The sequence below is a fragment of the Schistocerca serialis genome, chromosome 3, assembly GCF_023864345.2.
Source record: "Schistocerca serialis cubense isolate TAMUIC-IGC-003099 chromosome 3, iqSchSeri2.2, whole genome shotgun sequence".
In the NCBI taxonomy this organism is placed as follows: Eukaryota; Metazoa; Arthropoda; class Insecta; order Orthoptera; family Acrididae; genus Schistocerca; species Schistocerca serialis.
In genome coordinates, this window is record NC_064640.1 from 312,791,491 (window position 1) to 312,805,488 (window position 13,998).

Genomic DNA, 13,998 nt, shown 5'->3' on the forward strand with positions numbered 1-13,998 from the left:
TGGAGAGCATCTCAGATGAATTCGCTCAGTATTGGCCAGCTACGGTTCTGGTTTTCCTATTGTCGCATTGTGAGTGCCCCCTGTAAGCTCTGGGAGTGCTTACAAAACAACCGTCTGGCATGACAGGTCAACTATGTTCGTCGCGGGATACTGGAATCTTGGCCTAACAGCCAACCGAGAAAGGTGGAACAGTAATTAAGACAGTGAACTAGGATTCTGAAGGAGCGCGGTTGTAGCACTTCCTACCATCAGATTATACGAGGGCAGTTCAATAAGTAATGCAACACATTTTTTTCTGAAACAGGGATTGTTTTATTCAGCATTGAAATACACCAGGTTATTCCCCAATATTTTTGCTACACAACACTATTTTTCAACGTAATCTCCATTCAATGCTACGGCCTTACGCCACCTTGAAATGAGGGCCTGTATGCCTGCACGGTACCATTCCACTGGTCGATGTCGGAGCCAACGTCGTACTGCATCAATAAATTCTTCATCATCCGCGTAGTGCCTCCCACGGATTGCGTCCTTCATTGGGCCAAACATATGGAAATCCGACGGTGCGAGATCGGGGCTGTAGGGTGCATGAGGAAGAACAGTCCACTGAGTTTTGTGAGCTCCTCTCGGGTGCGAAGACTTGTGTGAGGTCTTGCGTTGTCATGAAGAAGGAGAAGTTCGTTCAGATTTTTGTGCCTACGAACACGCTGAAGTCGTTTCTTCAATTTCTGAAGAGTAGCACAATACACTTCAGAGTTGATCGTTTGACCATGGGGAAGGATATCGAACAGAATAACCCCTTCAGCGTCCCAGAAGACTGTAACCATGACTTTACCGGCTAAGGGTATGGCTTTAAACTTTTTCTTGGTAGGGGAGTGGGTGTGGCGCCACTCCATTGATTGCCGTTTTGTTTCTGGTTCGAAGTGATGAACCCATGTTTCATCGCCTGTAACAATCTTTGACAAGAAATTGTCACCCTCACCCACATGACGAGCAAGCAATTCCGCACAGATGGTTCTCCTTTGCTCTTTATGGTGTTCGGTTAGACAACGAGGGACCCAGCGGGAACAAACCTTTGAATATCCCAACTGGTGAACAATTGTGACAGCACTACCAACAGAGATGTCAAGTTGAGCACTGAGTTGTTTGATGGTGATCCGTCGATCATCTCGAACGAGTGTGTTCGCACGCTCCGCCATTGCAGGAGTCACAGCTGTGCACGGCCGGCCCGCACGCGGGAGATCAGACAGTCTTGCTTGACCTTGCGGCGATGATGACACACGCTTTACCCAACGACTCACCGTGCTTTTGTCCACTGCCAGATCACCGTAGACATTCTGCAAGCGCCTATGAATATCTGAGATGCCCTGGTTTTCCGCCAAAAGAAACTCGATCACTGCCCGTTGTTTGCAACGCACATCCGTTACAGACGCCATTTTAACAGCTCCGTGCAGCACTGCCACCTGTCGGAAGTCAATGAAACTATACGAGACGAAGCGGGAATGTTTGAAAATATTCCACAAGAAATTTCCGGTTTTTTCAACCAAAATTGGCCGAGAAAAAGAAGTGTTGCATTACTTATTGAACTGCCCTCGTATTTTCCGCAAGTCGCCTAAGGTAAAGACCGGGATAGCCTCCCTTAAGAATGTCACGGCCAACATTCCCAATAGCTCCCCAACCCGAGTTGATGCTACATCTACATTGTCCTCGCCTACGACGGAGCTTTAAACCATAATCCCCCTTTTCATTTAGATTAAGCACCCGAATCTTGATAATAGTAAAAACCTTTACAAAAGAACCTTCAACCACAAGGCATGCTACATGCCAATGAGATGTAGTTCATGTTGTATAACTCATTATATCATCCCCCCACAGGCTATGATATCGCTGTTGAGGAGGTCAGCGTTACGTCAGACGGAGTCTGAAGGGCTGGAGGTGACTGACGCCAAGCTGTAGTTCGTGAAACCAACGTGAAGTTCGTGGCGTACTTCACTACGACCAAAAAAGATCTTATGATGTAGCTCTTCTTGTTTCAGTCATCGCAGAACATAGTTATCTGTTATTTAGTAATTTATTTGTAATTTATATCCCTTATCACTTCCTATACTTCCTAAAATAATTGGTTTACTTATTAAGCAGCAGTTTAGTCTTACGAGTACTTACATCTATTAATCAGCACAGTGTTATTACACGTTGCTGTTAATTAATACTAATATTACAAACATTAATATTACTCTGTATCAATATTTTCTTTGACTTTAAATGTAATACCGTTTGGTTAATATTACCTTCATTGCATTTAGTGGGATTTATTTCCTGCAGTCGCGTTTTTTATAACATCAAAACCAGAGGAAATCAATGTCAGGACTTCTTTCTTGGGCAAGTTGGTAGGAGCGTTATACAGTAGTGCTGCATTTTATTAAGAACGACATGGTATCATTATGGAGTTGTTTTCCTTTTTTGTTACCTGTATTTTATTCTCATTTCTTGCTGGTGGGAACATACTCGCAAGCAGCTGTTTACTATGTGGAGAAACCACCATTAAACCATAGCCGGTATGGCAGCTTGTGGTTTCTATGGTTTGCTACTGTTGTAAAGTCGTAAGTTGTGTGAATGATTATTATGTCCTACTTCTTCTGGCTAGTATTATTCTAGAACATCCGTCATACTGGAGTGAATTTCCTTAACTGCTATTCCACAAAAGTTATGTAAAAATACGTATTTGTCTGTTATTAGGTTGGTTATTTCTCGGAGGTACCTGATTAAGATTTCTTTCGTGGTACTTTGTAAACTGCATTTTAAGTAGACTCTTCGGTTTCGTGTTAGTTTTCGCAGAAACTGTTTCTTTTCGTTTGAGTCGGTGAAGTCCGCCGGACTGATTGATGGAACAAGTAAGTTCACTGCTGGGTGCCAGAAATGAAGAAAAGATCGAGATGACAACCAAATGGTAGATGGGCAAGTGACTTTAAAAAAAAAACTCGTAAGTGCAACACAGGTCCGTATTGCTGAGGTCCTTAAGGCATCGAAGAGCGTAGATGAGGCCTTTATTCATCAGTGGATATTAAATGGCTGCTGCTCATGACGACGATCGTATAGTTGTATTTGCATTTAAAGCCCTAAGACGTTTGCTGCCAATGTCTGCTCATGAAATAATTTGCCTGGCATGTTCGCTGTAATGCCTAAGGAATAAACGACAGCTGACTACTTACAGAGACCTTAAACGCACCAAATAATCGTAAATTCATGCCGATGTGCAGAACATAGTTAGGGATGCGCCTCCCTTCTCTTCCCTGGTCATAACTGAGAAACTTCATGATTTTTTCTGATAGACATCTTTGACTTTATGACAAATACTCTCTCCTAAAGATAGAAAAAATGACTAACTCCCTTTCATGCATTGTGAAGAACAGGAGATCATGGTTCAATGTCTCATCGACGAGCAGGTCATCAGGTACGCAGCACAATCTTATAAGGGAGAGTCAAATAGAAACGAGACAGGCTATGTAAATAGCATGGCGCGGACGTTGGTAACGCAGGTAGGTGTATACAGAGTGTTACAAAAAGGTACGGCCAAACTTTCAGGAAACATTCCTCACACACAAATAAAGAAAATATGTTATGTGGACATGTGTCCGGAAACGCTTACTTACCATGTTAGAGCTCATTTTATTACTTCTCTTCAAATCACATTAATCATGGAATGGAAACACACAGCAACAGAACGTACCAGCGTGACTTCAAACACTTTGTTACAGGAAATGTTCAAAATGTCCTCCGTTAGCGAGGATACATGCATCCACCTTCCGTCTCATGGAATCCCTGATGCAGCCCTGGAGAATGGCGTATTGTATCACAGCCGTCCACAATACGAGCACGAAGATTCAAATGGCTCTGAGCACTATGGGACTTAACTTCTGAGGTCATCAGTCCCCTAGAACTTAGAACTACTTAAATCTAACTAACCTAAGGACATCACACACATCCATGCCCGAGGCAGGATTCCAACCTGCGGCCGTAGCGGTCCCGCGGTTCCAGACTGTAGCGCCTAGAACCGCTCGGCCACACAGGCCGGCAGCACGAAGAGTCTCTACATTTGGTACCGGGGTTGCGTAGACAAGAGCTTTCAAATGCCCCCATAAATGAAAGTCAAGAGGGTTGAGGTCACGAGAGCGTGGAGGCCATGGAACTGGTCCGCCTCTACCAATCCATCGGTCACCGAATCTGTTGTTGAGAAGCGTACGAACACTTCGACTGAAATGCGCAGGAGCTCCATCGTGCATGAACCACATGTTGTGTCGTACTTGTAAAGGCACATGTTCTAGCAGCACAGGTAGAGTATACCGTATGAAATCATGGCGGTGAATCGAGAAAGTACAGTACATACTGACGAAACTAAAATGAGCTCTAACATGGAAATTAAGCGTTTCCGGGCACATGTCCACATAACATCTTTTCTTTATTTGTGTGTGAGGAATGTTTCCTGAAAGTTTGGCCGTACCTTTTTGTAACACCCTGTATATAGAAGTGGCTTCTATTCGGAGTCGGAAGGAACAGCGCGAACCTTCACCTCTGTGTTATCTGTCCGTTAGAAGTGCGCGACGTCAGGCCAGCAAGTCGTGTGTGTGTCCTGCGTCACTATGGAGGTCGGAAAAGAGGAACAGCGAGGTGTAGCACCCTTTTAGTCTGCGGAAGGAGTGTCAGGAAGTGAAATCCATTCGCGAATATCTGCTATGTTTGGCGGACATAGTACGCCGTGTGAGGGGCCGTTTGCGTGGAATAAACGATTTCGAGAAGGTCGGGTGTCACTGAAAGACAGTAGTCGGATAAGACGGGCTCCTCGTGACGTTATTCCTTCTGCCACTGCTGCGGTGGATGCTGCAGTCAAAAATGATCGACAGCGGACGGTGGAAGACATACGGCTCTTGTTGGGCATAAGACACGGTACCGCTCACGATATCGCGACACAATATCTGAAGTTACGCAAAATCTGTGCGCAGTGGGATCCCCAGTGCCTGACGGAGATGGAGAAGTTAAAGAGAATGTTGGCATCACTGCAGCAAAATGGTTCAAATGGCTCTGAGCACTATGGGACTTAACATCTGAGGTCATCAGTCCCCTAGAACTTAGAACTACTTAAACCTAACTAACCTAAGGACATCACACACATCCATGCCCGAGGCAGGATTCGAACCTGCGACCGTAGCGGTCTCGCGGTTCCGGACTGAAGCGCCTTTAACCGCGTGGCCACACTTGCCGGCCATCACTGCAGCACCTGGAACGGTATCACGATGAGGAACACCGTTTCCCGTCCCGTACTGTCGGTGGAGATGAACATATTTCGAGCCGGAGAACAAGCGTCAGAGCCAACATTGCAAACATCTGGGCTCACTCTCACCGAAAAACACCAAAGCCGTGCACGCCAGCTCCGGGAAAGTCATGATGACCTTTCTATTTGACCGCACGGCCCCGCTGCTGTTGAGTTTCTGGAACGCGGCGCCACAATTAACGCACAGTGCTACGTGGACACATTGCAAAAATTGAAGCGTACCATCATGTTCAAACGCCCAGGAATGTCGACAGACAGGATCATTCTATTACAGAATAATACCCACCCACATGTTCGCAGGGTTGTGTCGACTGCGCTGCAGAAGTTTCCTGGAAAGCCCTTACACATCCTCCGTACAATAACAAATAAAATGTAAATGTCGTGTGACTAGGGCCTCCCGTCGGGTAGACCGTTCGCCGGGTGCAAGTCTTTCGATTTGACGCCACTTCGGCGACTTGTGCGTCGATGGGGATGAAATGATGATGATTAGGGTAACACAACACCCAGTCCCTGAGCGGAGAAAAATCTCCAACCCAGCCAGGAATCGAACCCAGGCCCTTAGCATTGACATTCTGTCGCGCTGACCACTCAGCTACCGGGGGTGGACCATACAGTCGCGATTTCTCCCCATGCGATTTCCATATTTTTGGAGTCCTAGAGTAAGAAATTCGTGGCCGTCGATCTGCTTCGGACGGCTGGGTACAATCGTGGTTCCGTAAGGAGCCGCATTCGTTTTTCTGTGAAAGCATTGACAATCTTGTCTCACAGTAGGATAAATGTATTAACAGTTATGGGGATTACTTTTGAAATAAGAAACAGTTTACTTACTTTTACCATCTCTCTTGTTTTCGTTTGACTTTCCCTTATACAGGGTTATTATAAATGATTGAAGCGATTTCACAGCTCTACAATAACTTTATTATTTGAGATATTTTCACAATGCTTTGCACACACATACAAAAACTCAAAAAGTTTTTTTAGGGCTTCACAAATGTTCGCCATGTGCCCCTTTAGTGATTTGGCAGACATCAAGCCGATAATCAAGTTCCTCCCACACTCGGCGCAGCGTGTCCCCATCAATGAGTTTGAAAGCATCATTGATGCGAGCTCGCAGTTCTGGCATGTTTCTTTGTAGAGAAGGTTTAAACACTGAATCTTTCACATAACCCCACAGAAAGAAATCACATGGGGTTAAGTCGGGAGAGCGTGGAGGCCATGACATGAATTGCTGATCATGATCTCCACCACGACCGATCCATCGGTTTTCCAATCTCCTGTTTAAGAAATGCCGAACATCATGATGGAAGTGCGGTGGAGCACCATCCTGTCGGTGCTGTCTGTCTCCAGTTGTGGCATGAGCCAATTTTCCAGCATGTCCAGATACACGTATCCTGTAACGTTTTTTTCGCAGAAGAAAAAGGGGCCGTAAACTTTAAACCGTGAGATTGCACAAAACACGTTAACTTTGAGAATTCTCTACCACCCTGATTCGCACATTGTGTCTGTTCACTTCACCATTAAGAAAAAATGTTGCTTCATCACTGAAAACAAGTTTCGCACTGAATGCATCCTCTTCCATGAGCTGTTGCAACCGCGCCGAAAATTCAAAGCGTTTGACTTTGTCATCTGGTGTCAGGGCTTGTAGCAATTGTAAACGGTAAGGCTTCTGCTTTAGCCTTTTCCGTAAGATTTTCCAAACCGTCGGCTGTGGTACGTTTAGCTCCCTGCTTGCTTTATTCGTCGACTTCCGCGGGCTACGCGTGAAACTTGCCCGCACGCGTTCAACCGTTTCTTCGCTCACTGCAGGCCGACCCGTTGATTTCCACTTACAGAGGCATCCAGAAGCTTTAAACTGCGCATACCATCGCCGAATGGAGTTAGCAGTTGGTGGATCTTTGTTGAACTTCGTCCTGAAGTGTCGTTGCACTGTTATGACTGACTGATGTGAGTGCATTTCAAGCACGACATACGCTTTCTCGGCTCCTATCGCCATTTTGTCTCACTGCGCTCTCGAGCGCTCTGGCGGCAGAAACTTGAAGTGCGGCTTCAGCCGAACAAAACTTTATGAGTTTTTCTACGTATCTGTAGTGTGTCGTGACCATATGTCAATGAATGGAGCTACAGGGAATTTATGAAATCGCTTCAATCATTTGTAATAGCCCTGTATATTGCGCAAGGATGGGGATGGAAATCAGCCATGACTAAAACAAAAATCCCCGCATACACCTTAAACGATTTTGGGAGACTGTAAAACGAACGCAGGACGGCCGAACTCTGCTCCTCTTCAGTGGGAGATGAAGTGAATACGTAGTTCTACAGTAGTGGTAATCGGTATAAAGACATGGATATTTGCAGGAAAATTGACATTGTCGGTTGGAATTGTTGTGCACAATGTATATAATAGTTTTAGGCCCAGTATACCAATAAATATAATGAAATGGTATCGCATTTGATGACAGTATACAACAAGATATCAACGATTCAGGTGGTAGAGGGTGGAACACGGTATAAAGGCAGTCGGTTCTGAGCGGTGTTAGCGTGTGCGTACGTGCCCTTACTGCAGATAGGAAACATACACTATTAGTGACATTGCGTGTTTTGTACATAAACCACGCTTGTGACAGTGTCACACGCAAAACAGTTATCGTGTGATGAAAAAGCACTCTCTAATCGTCAGATTGTCGAGAAAAAGTCATAAAGTAAAACAAGTGCTTTCCGGCGTTCCCCAAGGGGTGTTATAGGCCCTTTGCTGTTCCTTATCTATATGAACGATTTGGGAGACAATCTGAGCAGCCGTCTTAGGTTGTTTGCAGATGACGCTGTCGTTTACCGACTAATAAAGTCATCAGAAGATTAAAACAAATTGCAAAACGATTTAGAAAAGATATTTTTATGATGCGAAAATTGGTTATTGATTCTAAATAACGAAAAGTGTGAGTTCATCCACATGAGTGCTAAACTTCGGTTACACGATAGATCAGTCAACTCTAAAGGCCGTAAATTCAGCTAAACACCTAGGTATTACAATTACGAACAAGTTAAATTGGAAGGAACACGTAGAAAATGTTGTGGGGAAGGCTAACCAAAGATTGCGCTTTACTGGCAGGACACTTAGAAAATGTAACAGATCTACTAAGGAGACCGCCTACACTACGCTTGTCCGTCCTCTTTTAGAATACTGCTGTAAGGTGTAGGATCCTTACCAGATAGGATTAATGGAGAACATCAAAAAAGTTCAAAGAAGGACAGCACGTTTTGTATTACCGCGAAACAGGGGAGAGAGTGTCACTGAAATGAATTTGGGGTGGACATCATTAAAATAAAGGCGTTTTTCGTTGCGGCGGAATCTTCTCACGAAATTCCAATCACCAACTTTCTCCTCTGAATGGTAAAATATTTTGTTGACACCGAGCTACATAACGAGAAACGATCACCATGATAAAATAAGGGAAATCATAGCTCGTAGGGAATGATATAGGTGTTCGTTCTTTTCACGCGCTATACGAGATTGGAATAACAGAGAATTGTGAAGGATGTTCGATGACGCCTCTGTCAGGTACTTAAATGTGATTTGCAGAGTATCCATGTAGATGTAGAAACTGAACTGTTCAAGTACAGTGAATGATAATTTCGTTAGACTGGGCGCACGATATGGACAGCACTGAAAATATTGGCAAATTAAAAGATTATCTGAGACATAGGAAGCATTACTTTCGCGCAAAGCAAGGCCCACAAACTGTTGTTCTTCTCAGCTTGTTGCTGATCTACAGTTGGCGGTAACTGCCAGACGTGTACGACAAGTTTTGTCACTAGAAAAACATTTTTCATTCAAGAAACGACTGCAGAAACTCGCTCTAATACCCAAACATAAACTGGCTAGACATGAGTTTCCACTTCATGGATTTTAGAATGGGATAAAGTGTTCTTCAGTGATGAGAAGAATTTCAATTTAGATGGGCAGGATGGATTTCAGTACTACTGGCATGATCTGAGAACGGAGCAGCAGGTAAGAATGAGCAGAAGTTTTGACGGCGGAAGAGTTATGAGTTGGGCAGCCTTCTGCGCTAAAGGTAAGTCACGCATTGCTTGGCTAGACACTAGAATGAACACTGACATGTACACTGAGATGCTAGAGACAGAATTGATTAGAATATATGAGGACCTAGGGTATGGTAGTCTAATGTTTTAACAAGATAATGCATCTGTGCATGTTTCTGCTACAACCAAAAAGTGGTCTGAAGATAAAGATTTTGACTTCTTGCCCTGACCTGCAAATATCCCGGATTTGATTCCTATGAGAAACATTTGGAGGATACTTGCAAGGCGTGTTAATTGCAATGGAAGGCAATTTGAGGCCGTATGTAAGCTGAAAAGAGCGATACGAAAAGAGTGGAGGATAATTTCACTGAAAGAGCTACAAACCCTGACAGAATCAATGCCGAAGAGAATCTCTGAGATAATTAAAAAGAACGAATGTTGGAAAAAGTACCAACAATCCAATAACAAAACAGGACAGTGAGTGCCTTTATACCAGTTTCCATGCAGGAAATGCAGAGGTCCTACTCTGTTACTCATGTTATGAAAGAAAATATGTAATTTCGTCATGATTGTTAATGTTTTATATGTATCTACTGCTTTCATAGTAAATTCGATACGTTTATGCTTGACATTGTACTATTACTTTCGCGGAACCCTGCGTTTATACTGATTTTTACTACTGTGTGTAGGTATTTCGATGCAAATATGACAATACGCTTATCGTCATTATCATCATCATCATTGTGGCACGTTGCCTGCTCCTCGGTTTATTCATCAGCCAAAACAGCACATGAACATCAGAGACGCACCCCATAACAAAGACAAAGGATGTCCTACTTTGGAAAATCATATTGTGTCTAAACAGATGTCGAACAGAGTAAGTCGATCATTAGGAACTCAGGCATGTCCATATATTAGCAAACACAGACCAGATGTCCCATGGAAAAATCTAAATGGTCTAGGGATGAACAACGTAAAAGCTGTAGCCGAACCACTTGTCCCTCTCAAGGTAGTAAATGGCTATTTCTCTTTTCCGAAGGCTACCACTGAACTGCAGACAAAAATAAGATATGTTTCACAAAATTCCTGGAAAACTGTTGCGTGTCCAAAACTTGCAGAGACGGTATTTGGATTCAGAATTTTCTTACCATCTTCAGACGTCAGTTTGTCGCAAAAATAAGACTCAATGATTATTTCAAAGAGGTAAGAATAATAACTAAAAAAAATTCTTTCTGAAGCTTTTTACTCACAATAAGCCAAATTCTTCATCGCACGTATCAGCTCAAGATCTGCTGTGGATGATAAAGTTACAGTGCAAATGACTGAGATTATAATTGAACCGTTGCAGCCCACAATAACAGGTATCAGCAACCACTCACTGACTGTATGCGTTTTACCATTGGCCCGGAAAAAGAGATTTTTCAAATAACAACCTTAAAAATATATTTCTACAGCACCCCCTCACTAATATCCCATTTATATTTTTCATACGCTGTCAAAGGTATCAGATATATAGTCCATCATCAGCTTTCCGACAACTTAAGAACGAATAACCAACTGGACGAATTCCAGTCAGGCTCCACAAACATCGTAATACGACATCTGCTGTAATAAAAGTAGCGGGCAAACTGAAGATACGAAATGGCTGACAAGATGCGACTATCACATGGTTTTAAGAGTGCAGGGACATCACGCCCTTGATTTCATAGTTTCATGTGTAATCATCCAAATGCAGTACAATGGTTTCTTTCGTACACGGTATTGCGACAACAATGCGTAATGTCTGGCACTGCATGCTCATGATGGAAACAGGTAGTATCAAAGGTTTTGCTTGGTTCAGTATTAGTTCTTGTATTTTTCTCTTCGTATGTCAGTGATGTGTCAACAGTTCTGTATCACTATTAATACTACATGTATGTTAAGAACTTTCAGTTATACGTAAGTCCAAAACCAATAACTTGAGAGTAACAATATGGGACGTCAATGTTGATCTGCGTCCACTAGCACAATTGACACCGAGTATAGCGTTAAAGCTCAAGCAAAAATTCAAGCGATTCTGGCTGGTCATTCTAAGGTCACTAGTCCGAAATTTCAGAATGCCTCCGATCTGTCGTCCCAAATGGATCAGACATAAATTTTTCATCCTTGGCGAAGAGTCTGGGAGTGATTTTAGGTGAAAACCTAACCTGTTTTGAAAACACAACTATAACCTACATTCTCATCTTTCCACACACCTCAAAAATATAATAAGTTGTTCCTTTGAACTTATAAATTAAATCTGTAAGAACACTTCTGCTTCAAATTGATGAAGACAGTGATGGCACTCTTCAAGGACTTTCTCAAGAACCTCTTGAAGCTTACAGTGGTCATAACATACCTGTAAGGTTCGTTATTCTGTTTACGGATATCCATCTTATGTGCTGTTATCCTGGCTACGTACTGGCAAGCACAGAGATTTCCACACACTTTGCTTAAAGTCTGAATAACATCTACAGTCACTCATATCTCTCCTCGATCTCAACAATCTTATCGGAACAGCACAGTAGCAGCACTCGTCCTTATCAGAGCAAAATACTTTCTATTCCAGTCCATGACGAAGCTGAAGCCATCTCCGTAGCAGGAACACGACCCTGCCATACTCTTCCTCACGTTATCTAATAACTGACTTACATCTTCATACTTAGAACACAGCTAGTAACTTTCCTCTGAAAACAACAGTAACGTCTTCCCTAGATCGTGAACGCATCTCTACACCACTACAACTGAACACCTTCCTTCACCATCCAAAAAACACTAGCTGAAATAGTCTACCTTGGGACCTTCCGGCGTTACTGATATGGGTAAGTATTCATACTTTAGTGTCAACGTCTATGATATCAGTATCGATGTCAAATATTCGATAAGTTGATAACGTCATAACAAGTGTCAGAGTATAGGTATCTGAAGTCTAGAATGGGATGTGGGAAAATCATAACATTTTACAACTAGTTTAACGAGAATTAATATGTATGCGGTATCCATGTAGTACACAGGAAACGTAAATTCAGTAATAAAAATTACATTCAATGTGCTGTCTATAATAAACGTATCAGGCTGCAGTAAATATACCAGCACCAGTAGTACATACCGACTACCTTGTGTTCAGGTAGTGATTGCTTCCTTGTCCTTTACTACTGGTGTTTGAATTTTATATTCGAGTTAGTTCATAAAAATGTTGCATAATTTTCATTCTTCGTCTTGTATTTTAAATAAGTACTTTTATATTAAATAAAATCCTAAAAATACAGTCATGTACAGAAAAAAACAGAACACCTTGAACGACTAGAGATAAGACGTTCATATTCACAGGTCATGTACATTAGTATGTTCTGCAGAAATGGTTAGCATTTCAGTCACTTCGGTTCAGCATGTGTCCTGTTGCCTAGTAGCCACAGGATCCTCCATAGGCCCTGATAACTAGTTCCATGCGCAATGGCATCGACGAGTATAAGACGCGAATGGCGTCCGGTGGTGCAGCCATCCATGCTACACTCACCTGGTTCCAAAGTTCATCTGTGGTGGTTGGCATTGGGTCAAAGCGCTGCACCCGTCATTTCACCATATTCCACACATTTCCGATTGGCGACAAGTCTCGTAATCTGGCAGACCAGGACAAATGGCTGACATTCTGTGACACCAAGAAGGCACGTGTTGGCGCAGCAACATATGGTCGTGCATTGTCTTGCTGAAAAATGTCGTCTGGTACGTTGTGCAGAAAGGGTATGGTTAGGTAGCCGGCCGATGTGGCCGAGCGGTTCTAGGCGCTTCAGTCTGGAACCGCGCGACCGCTACGGTTGCAGGTTCGAATCCTGCCTCGGGCACGGATGTGTGTGATGTCCTTAGGTTAGTTAGGTTTAAGTAGTTCCAAGTTCTAGGGGACTGATGACCTCAGATAGTGCTCAGAGCCATTTTTTTTGGGGTATGGCTGCAGGTCGCAGGATGTCGTTCACGTAGGTCACACTGGTCATAGTGCTCTGGACATGAACCAACTGTGATTTGTGTTTGTATCCAACAGCATCCCACACCTTAAGGTTTTGAGCTGGCTCTGTATGTCTTGTGCGAATGCAGTAAATGTGATGCCGCTCCCCCTATCTGCGGCAAGCCAAAACGCGGCCATCATTTTCAAACAAACAGAACCTGGATTCGTCCGAAAACATTATCTGATGCCATTCTTGTTCCCAGTGAGGTCCTTCCATACACCATTGCCGTCTAGCGTGTCTATGCACATTCCACAAAGGTAGGGGGAGAAGTGGACGACGCGCACATAACCCAAACCGTAATAAACGGCGACGTACTGTCACCTCTGATAGTGTACGATGTGTTACATTGTTCCACTGTCGCGCAAGAGCTGTGGGCGACGCAGATCTGTCCTGCAATGCCAGTCAGATGAGGTGTCGATCTACTCGGAGGGAGGTGTGACTTGATCTATCTCGTCGTGTTCTGCAGCCTTCCGCGAACCATTCTGCACGCACCCGTTGCAGTGCCGGAACACTTCATTCCACACGATCTCCAATTTGTACCCTCTTTCAAACTCACTGATCTGATAGTACGTTTCGTGCGTACGTCTGCAGGGTATCTTGCACATCTGCTCAAGG

General features: G+C 43.6%; 1 protein-coding gene across 1 annotated transcript in view; it reads right to left on the bottom strand.

The window, feature by feature from the left end:
- The window catches only part of LOC126470119 (alpha-aminoadipic semialdehyde synthase, mitochondrial), a 287,313-nt gene that overhangs the window by 134,801 nt on the left and 138,514 nt on the right, over positions 1-13,998 (bottom strand). The window lies entirely within an intron of this gene.